This window comes from Trematomus bernacchii, unplaced genomic scaffold (assembly GCF_902827165.1).
Source record: "Trematomus bernacchii unplaced genomic scaffold, fTreBer1.1, whole genome shotgun sequence".
In the NCBI taxonomy this organism is placed as follows: Eukaryota; Metazoa; Chordata; class Actinopteri; order Perciformes; family Nototheniidae; genus Trematomus; species Trematomus bernacchii.
In genome coordinates this window covers 14,181,367-14,195,608 of record NW_022987714.1, presented here as the reverse complement: position 1 = coordinate 14,195,608, position 14,242 = coordinate 14,181,367, and the positions used below count along the sequence as shown (strand labels likewise).

The 14,242-nt window shown below is 43.1% G+C and overlaps 2 non-coding genes across 2 annotated transcripts; both read right to left on the bottom strand.

Annotated features, from left to right (window-relative positions):
- Positions 1–1,211: 1,211 nt before the first annotated feature.
- On the bottom strand, positions 1,212–1,283 carry trnap-agg. The gene has a single exon. It is a non-coding gene; the product is annotated as a tRNA-Pro (tRNA).
- A 1,971-nt stretch (positions 1,284–3,254) lies between these two features.
- On the bottom strand, positions 3,255–3,326 carry trnap-agg. The gene has a single exon. It is a non-coding gene; the product is annotated as a tRNA-Pro (tRNA).
- Between the last annotated feature and the right edge of the window lie 10,916 nt (positions 3,327–14,242).

Sequence of the window (14,242 nt, the reverse complement as noted above, 5' to 3'; positions counted from 1 at the left end):
TTCTTCAAATGCCGTTGCCATGGCAACACAATGCTCGCCATGAAACACAGTTTTCTCATAACTTCAGTGAAAATGCTCCAAATGGCCCAAAACTTCACAGGTTTGGTAACGATGCAGCCATCAACGCATCTAAGCGTATTATGGGATGCCATCAAATGCCGTTGGCATGGCGACAGATCATTCACCATCAAGTTAGTTCAAAAGTTTGCAGTTCAAATATTCTGCTGCTTTTCCAAGCTTTTTTACTTTATTTTCTTCTCTCATCTCACATTCAAGCCCCCAGTGTTCATGTATCATTTCAATCTAAATTCTTCACTTTCTTCTTACACATTACATTTCAGCATAGCAGTTTAGCGTCAGCTTTTCAGCATAAAGCATTCCCACTAGCAATTTCTTCAGGAATTGCATTCTCTAGTTTTAGCTACTGTGCATATGAAAATAAAGTTGAATCTATTGTACCCTTTACTCCACTGCATTTCTTTAACAACTGTAGGTACTTTCCAGATCTAGATTGTAAATATAAATCATATAATATGTTCTTTAAATGTGATCTAATGTTATAGATTATACTACCCAATTGTATCTAAAGTATTTTTGATAAGCTCTCCTGCACACTACCAAACAGCTCCCTGGAAGCTGCATAAACATATTGATGATGTAATTATGTTGTTATTACATTTATGTAAAAAAAATATGTAACATTTTACTGGATAGAGGTGTTTTCAAATGAAGTGACGAAACACCAAACTGCAACAATTAAGTCTTTCACATTTCTTACAGCTTTAAGAACTGTCTTCAAAGTCTTACTTAATTCTCTCACTTTTGACTCAGGATTCAAAGATTTTAGTAGTAGTATTGGCCACATCTTTTATTAAATATTTTGCAAATGCTACAGCCACACGTGATGGAGTTACTTAAAGGATGATGTATTAAGGGAGGCCAAGGCCATACATCTAACTAAGTTGAAGTTATCTGTAATGTGGTGTTTTTTTTTCCACATATTTATACTGTGTGCTTAAGCAATTGATGGAAGGTTGGTAGGTTGGGTGATGGCATAACCTTGTAACACTTTATTTGCCATATTGGTGAGTTGTTTTAGTGAGTGAAGTGTTGACTGTAAGACAATGCATTGATACTGTATCTGTTAGCAGCAACAGACTGTTTACTGTGTCATTTCAACCCTGAGGCTTTGAAGTCACAGTTGAAAAACAGGGCTCGTCCGGGATTTGAACCCGGGACCTCTCGCACCCTAAGCGAGAATCATACCCCTAGACCAACGAACCTTCTACAGTTTGGAAAAAGAAGGATTATATTTTCCTCCCCTTGCCTTCCAGACCAAAACTTTAACTTCAGACTGATGATGTGGCAGCTTAAAGACATGAACTTGTTACTTGATAAAAGAGCCCCCTCTGCTGCACATTTTTGTAATCCCATTCAGCTCTTCAGCTTTGCACACTTTGACGCCAAGAAACACAAGGATTGGACATTAGACCAGAGGAAATCTGTACTTTGGTCTGATGAGTCCACATTTGCGATTTTTGGTTCCAACCGCCGTGTCCTTGTGAGACGCAGAGAAGGTGAGCGGATGGTTTCTGCATGTGTGGTTCCCACCGTGAAGCATGGAGGAGGAAGTGTGATGGTGTGGGGGGGCTTTGCTGGTGACGCTGTTGGTGATTTATTCTGAATTCAAGGCATACTTAACCAGCATGGCTACCACAGCATTCTGCAGTAGCCAGCAAAATATAAATCATATTCTGGATTTTTTAAACATTTTTTTGTTTACTAGATAATTCCATATGTGTTCTTTTATAGTTTTGATGTCTTCAGTATAAATCTACAATGTAGAAAACATTTAAATAAATAAAAAACTTCGAATTTGAAGGTGTGTCCAAACTTTGACTAGTACTGTAGATGTATATACTCTCCTGCATTTACTTGTTCACTTCCAATATTTTTTAAATTGTTTTATTTCCTATATATATTATGTTGCATTGATGGAGGAGCCTGGGACTTAAGACTTTCATTCCCATATCTACATTTTAGCCAGAGTTGGGAGAAGTACTCAGATCTTGTACTTAAGTAAAAGTGGAAGTACCAAAGTGTAGGTATTCTCTGTTACAATTAAAAGTTAAAGTGCCAAATCAAAAAGTACTAATTTTGCTGGCCCATTTCAGAATCATATTTATTATATGTTATGATTATATTTATTGATGTATTATTATCACAGCTGGTAAAGGTGGAACACATTGTAATTACTTCGTATACTCTAGGGTAGGTTGTGAATTTAATCCAGGTGTAACTAAAGTCTTATTTTAGTGTTGATCATATTTTTGTATCATTATTCCATATCAGCAAAGTATCATAAGATATTAAATAAATAGTGTAGTAAAAGTACAATATTTATATTGTACTCAAGTACAGTACCTGAGTAAATGTACTTGTGTTGTTACTTTACACCACTGATTTTAGCTACTGTGCATATGAAAATAAAGTTGAATCTATTGTACCCTTTACTCCACTGCATTTCTTTAACAACTGTAGGTACTTTCCAGATCTAGATTGTAAATATAAATCATATAATATGTTCTTTAAATGTGATCTAATGTTATAGATTATACTACCCAATTGTATCTAAAGTATTTTTGATAAGCTCCCCTGCACACTACCAAACAGCTCCCTGGAAGCTGCATAAATATATTGATGATGTAATTATGTTGTTATTACATTTATGTAAAATAAATATGTAACATTTTACTGGATAGAGGTGTTTTCAAATGAAGTGACGAAACACCAAACTGCAACAATTAAGTATTTCACATTTCTTACAGCTTCAAGAACTGTCTTCAAAGTCTTACTTAATTCTCTCACTTTTGACTCAGGATTCAAAGATTTTAGTAAGTATTGGCCACATTTTTAATTAAATATTTTGCAAATGCTACAGCCACACGTGATGGAGTTACTTAAAGGATGATGTATTAAGGGAGGCCAAGGCCATACATCTAACTAAGTTGAAGTCTGTAATATGGTGTTTTTGTTTTCACATATTTATACTGTGTGCTTAAGCAATTGATAGAAGGTTGGTAGGTCGGGTGATGGCATAACCATGTAACACTTTATTTGCCATATTGGTGAGTTGTTTTAGTGAGTGAAGTGTAGACTGTAAGACAATGCATTGATACTGTATCTGTTAGCAGCAACAGACTGTTAACTGTGTCATTTCAACCCTGAGGCTTTGAAGTCACAGTTGAAAAACAGGGCTCGTCCGGGATTTGAACCCGGGACCTCTCGCACCCTAAGCGAGAATCATACCCCTAGACCAACGAACCTTCTACAGTTTGGAAATAGAAGGATTATATTTTCCTCCCCTTGCCTTCCAGACCAAAACTTCAGACTGATGATGTGGCAGCTTAAAGACATGAACTTGTTACTTGATAAAAGAGCCCCCTCTGCTGCACATTTTTGTAATCCCACTCAGCTCTCCAGTTTTGTACACTTTGACGCCAAGAAACACAAGGATTGGACATTAGACCAGAGGAAATCTGTACTTTGGTCTGATGAGTCTAAATTTGAGATTTTTGGTTCCAACCGCCGTGTCCTTGTGAGACGCAGAGAAGGTGAGCGGATGGTTTCTGCATGTGTGGTTCCCACCGTGAAGCATGGAGGAGGAAGTGTGATGGTGTGGGGGGGCTTTGCTGGTGACGCTGTTGGTGATTTATTCTGAATTCAAGACACACTTAACCAGCATGGCTTTCCAGACCAAAACTTTAACTTCAGACTGATGATGTGGCAGCTTAAGGACATTAACTTGTTACTTGGTAAAAGAGCCCCCTCTGCTGCACATTTTTGTAATCCCATTCAGCTCTTCAGGGGCCTCATTTATAAAGCTTTGCGTAGGATTCACGTGGGAATGTGGCTTACGTAGGACAAAGCAAATAAATACACACAAAAATATTCCGATTTATAAAACACTGCACACGCACGTCCTACGCCGGTTTCCCTTTATAAATCACAATCAACTCGAAATGCGGCGCAGCTTTTGCGGGCTTCATGTAACGCCCATACAGTATTTGCCTATAAATAGTCAAAGAAATGCCCCGTATTAATATTCATTTTGATTGACTGCATGAAGAAGATCGCAGGAAATGACTGCAGAACAGCTAAAAAATACATCTCACACCGGTGGGTGTTTCTCAGGGTGTTTCTCAATCTCGAGTAAAGCTGCTCCAGAGCCACTATTTCAAGCATACTACGTCATCGAGTGCCGCCGAAGTACTGTTCCAATGTCCAGCATACTTGGAATTCTACTGAGCCCGGCGTACTTCGTTTGGAGAAATGTCGAGGCTGCATGTGTAGACCCCGCGGTCTTAAAATCACCACAATGCTTTGCGCACAGACCAATTACCCCAAATCTGTGGCGGAAAATGTAAGGCGGGGCCTCTCATATGACGCACACCTGCACACTTGCTCGCCTGTTCCACTCTTCGTTTTCCGAATGCTAGGAAGTATTCTTGCCTCGCTTCTGAAGCAAGACGCTCGGAAGACATGTGCTACCAAGCAAGCGTACTCGACATTGAGAAACACCCTCAATGTCGAGTAAAGCTGCTCCAGAGCCACTATTTCAAGCGTACTCCGTCATCGAGTGCCGCCGAAGGACTGTTCCAATGTCCTGCATACTTGGAATTCTATCGAGGCCGGCGTACTTCGTAGCGGGAAATTTCGAGGATGCACATGTGTATCCTCCGCGGTCTTAAAATCCCCACAATGCTTTGCGCACGGACCAATTTCCCCCATCTGAAAATGGCTGAATCCAGGCAGTACACGTTTAAATGTAAGTAGGCCTATGTTCAGTGGCGTAGTAAATGTGCACATGACTTGTGTTTAAAGTTTATAGTCCGTTTGAGTTTTGCCCGTGTGAACGCAAACCAAACCTTCTGAGAAATGAAACAATGTAACAAACTGTTGTCTGGTGCGCACCAGAGATGGACTATTAGGTTTGAATGAGACCTTTGCACCTAAATAAATAATTAAAATTAACCTTGTTTTGACTTTGCCTCTTTTGTTGATATTTGTGGTTTATGCTACAATGTGCACCAAGTATGATATATGAATGGAAAGGATGTACAGAAACACTTTTTTGGAAAACTATGAGAATGAAGAAAGGTGATTGAAGATGAGAAATTAATATACATGTATGTATACATTTATATTAATTTAAGTAGGAATAACTTGCAGAAATGATTCAAAGGATAATCATTGATCAGCAGTAAGTAAGGGGTGGGAATTATAAGCATTCCCTTTGCTGCTCCCTTTTCGGACACATATGATTTATTATTATTATGAATATTTTTGTTGAATATATAAATATGATTATGAATATTGATAAATACTGTATTCTAACAATACGGTATTCTGTTTTTCACATTTGTTATTATTATTTTTTTTTTATTATTTGTTCGAAATGAAATATACATTTTATTATTGATTGGTGATGGTGATTTTATGATTTTCTTATGGCTGCTTATCCTCCAGGACTTTTTCAAGGCTGCAAACAGAAGGAGAACGTTTTATGTTAGTTTAGTGGTTCTGTCCTGGAGAGATGATCATTTTACAAAATACAGTTACTCAAGTACATCTTCGCAAATCAGTTATGAGTCTTAATACAAATCGCGCTCAATTTAAGGCGGGGCCTCTCATATGACGCACACCTGCAAACTTGCAAGCCTGTTCCATTCTTCGTTCTCCGATGCTAGGAAGGATTCTTGCCTAGCCTCTGAAGGACCTGACTCGGAAGACATGTCCTACAAAGGAAGCGTCCTCGACATTGAGGAACACCCCGTGTCAGATTTTGGTTATTTTGGGGAGGTCGAGATAAATCATATTGTTTGTTGGATGCAGTTTGAACCAGAGTAGCAGCATGGAGGTCAGATCGTCACCAAAATAAATAAATAAGTGGTCCGAAAAAGGTTAATGACAAAAAAAATACACATAGCTTAACTAGTTGGGGGGGTAGAAGGGGGTATCATGCACCCCCTGAAATATACTTCTAATCAGCTTTTCTAGATTGGAAAAATTGTGTAGAAAACGATCAGCTATGTTCAGGGCCGGCTCTAGACAATTTGCTGCCTTAGGCGAGATTTTAGCTGGCGCCCCCCCCCCACCCCCCAGCCAGAGAATCGTACAGTAGAAAAGATAAAGATCAATAGAGTATCCAAGGAATACACAATAAAATCAGGTCAGACACACAGAGGAAAGGGGAGAGGACGCTGGCGCTTGTTTGTTCGCCGCTTCTCCTACGCCTCAGAGTTTTTATCTGCTTTTAAGCTATAGTTATATGGCTAAACTTTTAGTCTGTTTAACAAGTGTTTTTATATCTTAAACCTCGTGATTATTGACGGTTTTGGACCCGACGGCTGTCGGGACTCACCTGCTGTATCGCCCAAATTCGCCGACTATCTCCGGCTGACTGCTTGCCTCTCTCCCGCTACTAGTGTGATAGCAGGCGGACTCCCAAGCCTCTGTTTCATTCCCAGACGTGAGGTATACTAACGGGATAGCCTTCCAGCTGTCTCGTTGCTGTTAGCCCTCGCTGCTAAGCACCGCTACCAAACTTCTTCGGCGCCCGACATGTTGAGGTTTTCTATTCCCCAACTCCTGAGTTTCAACCACTCCAACGCTCCAACCTGCACCTCAGTCATTAAACAACTTGGACTTCTTCGTCGGCATCGCTATATCCACCAAAGCCAAAGAAGAAGACAAACTGTATATTCCCAGCACGGAGATGCAGAAATTCCATCCATCCACTCTGTCTGCCGTCGTGTCGCACATCTGACGCGTCATCAGAGCCCGGTCATGGCGGGGTCAAATCGCGCCAGAAACATCGCGAGACCGCTGTATGAATACACGGAGAGCATCGCGAGACCGCCACACATGAAGGAGTCTGGAAAACGTGTAATAAATCCCTCAGTAATAAAGCATCCTTCATTCAAGACCACATCACTGATGAGAAAATGGACTTCATGTGCCTCACGGAAACCTGTGGTTTACTCCACCCTCAATGAAGCTTGCCCTCCTGGCTACAGCTACTTGGAGAAAGCCCGCAGCACTGGTCGTGATGGAGGCCTAGCTGTCATCTACCGAAAGGAATTGGAACTGTCACTCCTGCCCCTGCCTGTATTGTCCTCTTTTGAATGCCTTGCATTTAAATGTAAACCCCCCTTCGCCCTGACAATACTTCTGATCTACCGGCCACCCAAACCCAATTCAGCTTTTATCCCAGAGATACAAGACCTTCTCACTACGTTATGCACAACCTCTGCCAATATTATCATACTTGGAGATTTTAATATTCACGTCGACTCCCCCTCCTGCCACTTTGCCACTGAGTTTCTGCTACTTCTGGACTGCCTCAATCTGACACAGCATGTTAATGTCCCCACACACGCCAAGGGCCACACGCTCGACCTGGTCATCACAAACTCCGCCCCCCATCTGCTAGTGTATGACCTGGGGGTGTCTGACCACAAGACCATCTCTATGGAGCTCTTTTTCCAGTCCCCACTCAGCAAGCCCAAACGCCAAATCCGCTTCAGGAACCTGAGGAACATCAACCCGGACACCATGACCCTGGACCTCCAGCATCTTTCTTCCGCCAACTTCTCATCAGTAAATGAGTCAGTTGCATATTACAACCAGTCCCTTAACAGTCTCCTTGATCTGCACGCCCCCCTCAAAACCAGGATGGTCACCTTCTCGTGCTCAGCCCCTTGGTACACCGGCGAGCTGCGGAGAATGAAGACAGCTGGGCGTGTCCTTGAGCGGCGGCTCAAGGCCTCAGGACTCACTGTTCACCGGTTAGCCTATCGTGAACACCAGAAGGCCTACGCACAGTCCCTCAGAGATGCACGGTCCCAGTACTACTCCTCCATCATCAACAACAGTATTGGAAACTCCAAGCAACTCTTCTCCACCATAAACCACCTCCTCAAACCCCAAAGTCCTCTACACTCCGACTCCACTGAGAAGCAGTGTAGCAACTTTGCCGCCTTCTTCATAAACAAATAGCGCGTTCACACCGGAGTACTTTTCCGACAATAGTTAATCAGAACTACGATATATTTGCGTTCACACCAAAAAGCCCCAGGAACTAAATTAATTGAACCATTTTTACGCCGTTTTCGAAAAGTTCATACGTGTGATTGGCTGTGCGGAATGCAAACCACGCCCCGTGAGTCTCTGAATTTTTTTTGAAGGCCGCCATTGTATTTTCTCACATTAAAAGCTCAGCGCCGCAGCCACCAACGAAGAGATTACTTTTGTGAAAGCAGTTATTATAGCAACACTAAATAAATCCTCAGAGCGGTGGAGTGATGAGGATGTGTCGGCGCTTCTGCCGATTTACTCGGAGGACGCGATCCAGAAGCTTCTACTGAAGGCCGTTTCTGTGGCTCAGCAAAGTTAGCAGACCTGGAAACCGTCCACAGCGCAGTCATGCAGGGACCACGACGAAGGTCAAATTAACTACATGCAATGCACTGTTTTAATCTGCACAATACTGGTCTCAGATGTACTTTTATTTGCTCGGTAGATCGAGTTAGCAATGCTAGGTTGAATTGGGTAACACTGTTAGCAGGCCGGAACCGAGCTAGCTAATAACATCTAGCTAGCTCGCTAGCTATTCTCGGCCGCTATAAAAAAGTTTTGACTTGTGAATAAGTGTGCAATGTTCTGTAATTTGCTTCACTAACTCATGGCACTAATCGTGTGTTTCAGGCGAGGTGTTTCTCTCTGGATTGAAAACTAGTGCGATTTCCCCTTCGGGATAAAACGATAATATAACGTTAGCAATTAGCATGCTACCTCTGTGGCTACAGTGAATGAATAGGGATAAACAATAACTTACATTGTAGTAGCTATAATTTAATGTGTCATTTGCAACATTAATTCTACATGTTAAAGGTAGGGTAGGTAAGTTTGAGAAACTGGCTCGAGATCGCTAGAATTTGAAAATACACAACCGGAGAAAATCTGCCACTTCCTTATAGAGCCCCTCCTCCAACACACACAAGCGCGCACATGACCAATGAGGGCACGAGATAAGTTTGTGCACAGATGGAAGGCTGACAGCAGTGGCGTCGCCTGGCCTGGGCATCCGGGGCTTTAGCCCCGAATGTTTTTTCTGTAGCCCCGGACAATTCTCCCTCAATAATATAATACATTAACCGTGCTTTACGTGAACCTCATCATGACACAAGAGAGGACGGCAGCACTGTAATTTCCCGTGTTCAGTGAATGCAACAGAGGCATGACACCAGACCAATCAGAGAGTTGCATGGAAATAAACGTGTGCTTGTGTCATTCAAGCTCGGCTCTGTGTGTGTGTGGCAATAGCGCATTTAGTGTGATAGAGAGAGATGTTGTTAGCATCTGGTTAGCTGGCTGCACTAACGGACATAAGGAGCTGTTTGTTCCACAACAAGCTGGAGGAGAGTCCTCTCCTCTCAGACTGAGAGGCTCAGGTGAGCTAAAGGACTCTCTGAGTGTTTAGATAGTTAACTTTAGTCTAAGTTATCTCAGTGGGTCTCAAACGGTTTGGTCACAAATTATTCAAAAGATTATTTCCGCGGCACACCTTCATATGATCATTATAGTTATAAAAAAAATAAGAGAATAAAGGAAAAACAGTTATGAAATACTATATGGCAGTAAAACAAGAATAGAGTTTAAAAGGGGAGTGATTAGTAAAATATCCATAAAGAAAAAGTAAATCTGTTTACAGTTCTGTTTCATATGGGTGTTGAGAGAGGTATCCATAGATCTCTTCATTTTGCTCTCAAAGTGCACCAGATTGATGCTTTTAACTTCAATATTTAAAAAAAAAATCTTCCCCGGGGGAGCATCCCCCCGGACCCCCCTAGAGGAGGCCACTTTACCCCTGCCTATATGCCGTGAGCTGATTATCGAGCCTTCATTGTAACAGTCGCGGGTGTACTGTGTGTGTGCGTGTGGGGAGTGTTGCAGTAGAAAATGCCACTGTAGTGCCGCCGCCACTGTGGGCTAAGCCCCGAATGTTTTCAGGTCCAGGCGACGCCCCTGGTTGACAGGCAGGTAGGCCATCCAGTTATTTTAGCCGGGCCGGCTAAAATGATTGGTCGTACTTTTTACAGTACTACGGCTTCCACAGATGACATTTTTTTATGGATTTTTTGTCAAAGCACTTAAGATATTCATTGCTATCAGGATGTTAAGAGCATTCCATGGAATATAACAAAAAGTGTATCTCGAGCCGGTTTCTCAAACTTACCTACCCTACCTTTAATGGTAAAAGCCTAAACTGTTGATTACCTGCATGCCACAAAGACTGATGTTTTAATATTTTTGCACATTTAAGTAAAAATGTAATTGAAATTCAATTTTGTTTTCTTTTTTTTTATTGATTGTTATAATTTTACTCAGCCATGTTATGTTAGATGTCAATCCACTTACACTGTAACTACTCTGGCCTTGAAAGAAGGTTACGCATCGAACTGATGTCCACTAATCCCTATAAAACAAAGTTCAAGCATACATTAAGCACAAAACAATAAATAAGGGCACTTTGATATTTATATATTTTATATTATTTGATCCTATCTTATCTTCTACTTTACACCTGCATTTTGTACACTGTCCCTGCCTGCACCATGTCCAATGTTGTCTCTGTTGACAACCTACTTATTTCTCCTCTTAGGAAAGCGGGCACGGGATGACAGCTTCCTTGACACCATCATGGCGATGGAGGACCGCCATGCCATGGTCAGCAAGGAGAATGAGGACCTGCGTGCCAAGGAGATGCACGACGAACGGCTGCTGCATTCACACAAGGCCCAGGAATCGGACGACCAGCTGCTCATGGTGATGCCACACCATGCTGACTCGGCGGCGTGCCAGGCTGCACGCCAGGTGGAGGTGTCGGCGCGCCAGGTGGAGCAACAAAACAACAAAATACCTTTCAGGCTGGGCTTCTGGCAGTGCTAAGCGAGCTGATTAAATCCAACAGGACTTCAATAAAAAAAATAAAGAAAAACTTGTCGTCGTTGATAAACTGTACAATGACTTGTTGGGAGGCGCGTGGTGCAGTGGATTAGTGCGTTGTTGTTCGGATCAGGGGAGCACAGGTTCAAACCCCACTGCAGTCAGCATGTCATTGTGTCCCTGGGCAAGACACTTCACCCCAAATTGCCTACACCTGGGACAGTTAATTTTGTATTATTGTGATTATATATATATATATATGCCACTGTTATTAATACTGACACTTCACTTTGCACTAAGGTGTGTCTGCTGCTGAGCCTACCTAATATTGTTATTATTTATATATATATATTGTTTTTGATACTACTGACACTTTATTTTATATTGAAAATGTTAACTTCTATTTACACTAAAACTTTTAACTTGTATTTACATGCATACGACACACCTGGGACAGCGTGATGCCGTTATTGATATTGTCTTGAGTGTGCAATAAAAGAGAACCTACATGGCGATTAAACAGAGCCTGTATCTTACATTTTTCATTACATTTCATTTAGCTGACGCTTTTATACAAAGCGACTTACAATTACTAATTACAAGGACATTCTGCCTGGAGCAACTAAGCTTGCTTATTTCTCCTCTGACACTTTATCTTTACAGTGACCTGTGTAGCATCCAGAGTTGGGTGTAACGCGTTACAAAGTAACGCGTTGTCGGTAACGGAGTAGTGTAACGCGTTACTTTTATAATTCAGTAATCACACTACAGTTATTAACATTGCCTCGACACGCGTTACTTCGTTACTTTTATAAAATCAGTCATAATCACACTGACGGCGGTTTCCGCCGCAGGTTTATATGTACGTAATCTGCGCGACTTGCGCGTCCACATCTCCACGTGCAGTGCTGCATAAACATGGCTGAGTCAGCGATAACTTTCGAGGGGTGGAGGCATGGGCGTAGGAAGCATCCTGAATGTGGGGGGGACATTTTTAACGGGGGGTGTGGGGGCGGAAAAAAATATAGATTTCCTGTATTCTGGTGCATTTTAACAGGTGGTTTGATACTTTTATGTGGCTATACTAGCATGAGGAAAATGATGGGTACATTTTGTAATTTCATCCAGTCGTAAAGAAAGGAAACATTTGATTATTAATTCAGAGCCGTCTTTGAATTAATAAAAAGCAGTTTAAATGCCCATTTTTTGTACATTTATATACAACAATAATTATTTGTGAGTGCATTGAGAGATATTGTTGTGGAGAGTCATTTATATATAAATCGCAAAATACATTTGTGAATCCTTCTGTGAGCATTTATTAATATTGAGACTGATCTGACTCCATACGGATGTTAAGTTCACCTAGGAATGGTATCATTGACTTAAATGTTCAAATAAATGTTGTTCTTCTGTCTATATTGGTCATATGATGCCCCTTGACTGAAATGTTTCCTGTTCAATATCCCCACTGATTTCCTTAAAATCCTGAGATGAGAGTCCACATCACAATTTACTCTCAACTGTCATTTCCCTTTCATCACTCACCTCAGCAATGGACCTCTCTCCACTGTCCCTGTATTCTGCCTCTGACTCACTCTCAAGTGCCTAGATGTCAAGAGAGGTGGTGAAGTGATCATTATTTATTGAGCAGTATACTCTTTCACATTGAATCATAACAAGTCATACTGAATGTAAATACAACTGACTCTAAAGTAAGTCGCAGTCTGTGACATTGGACATTTTGAAGACTCAAAGTCCCAAGCAGTAGGTAGAATATGCTATGTAATGTGCACAGAAAATAAATAGTTAACTGAATACTGGGATGGAAATAGCCTATAAGCACTCAGTAAAACATAAACACACACAAAAAGCTTCTGAATGATAAGAAGTATAATTAAAACATAATGCACATTACCATTTTGAGAGAGAGTACCTAAGTTAAAGAACTCAGAAAATAATCTCTTATCGAACTGAGGCTCCAGTAAAACACACTGACTGCGTCTCTACATGGACATCAGTAAGCTGTTTATGAGTATTATCCTGGTTATGATCATATTGGGGATATTGTGGTGCCGAGAGACGGGAGTCGGAGGCGGGGTATCAAATGAACAAGCTAGACTTTTATTTAGCATCTGAACTTCATGTCAACAACTTCATGCACAGGAAGAGAATACCGGCGGAAACAGAAAGTCCGCCTCACTAAAATGTCCGTGCGGAACAATACCCCAACCCATAGTTCTGTGGGTGGATAATGTCAATCACCACACAAGCCCCCCCAGAATTCACCCATAGTCAAAATCCTCGTGCCTGGGAGGAAGTACCACCCGACCCCGGCGCGTACGGACCACCGGGGGCGAGGAGGGCGGGGCCGCAGGCGAGGGCAGGGGCATGGGCGCCAACGAGGGCGAGGGCATCCCCACAGGGGGCGGGGGGCGGGCCATGGGAGGGCGGCCCCAACGTGGGGGCAAAGCCAACTCCAACGGCCTGGAAACGTCCACGTGAGCAGGCTTAACCCGATCAACGGACACAGTCTCAGGCCTGCCACCAACGTCCACCACCAGGCTCTTGTCCCCGTGATGTATGACCCTGAACGGACCGTCGTACGGGGGCCGCAGGGGGCCGCGGTGGGCGTCGTGGCGAATAAAAACGAAATCCGCCGACCGTAATCCGGGGGACACCCGGAAAGCTGGGCTGCTGTGCTGCGACGTTGGGACGGGCGCAAATGTCCCGGCGGTCTCCAGCAGGGAGGAGCGCTGCCCGGCCGCAGACCAGGGCACAGTGGCGGTGGGAATGAATTCCCCGGGGACCCGTAGCGTCTGGCCATAAACGAGCTCCGCCGACGAGGACTGCAGGTCTTCTTTGGGGGCACACCTGAGGCCGAGCATAACCCATGGGAGCTTATCCACCCAGTTGCCGTCTGTCAAGCCAGCACGCAGCGACGCCTTCATGGATCGGTGAAACCGCTCACACAATCCGTTAGCCTGGGGGTGATAAGCGGTGGTGCGGTGCAGCTTGACCCCCAAACCCACAGCAACAGCGTTCCACAGCTCCGAGGTGAACTGAGAACCGCGGTCAGAGGAGAGGTCAGACGGGGTCCCGAAACGCGCCACCCACGTGCCGATGAAAGCGTGGGCGACGTCGGAAGCTGACGTCGAGGTGAGGGGAACGGCCTCGGGCCAGCGGGTCGTCCTGTCCACCATCGTAAACAGGTAGGTGAAACCGTGAGAGG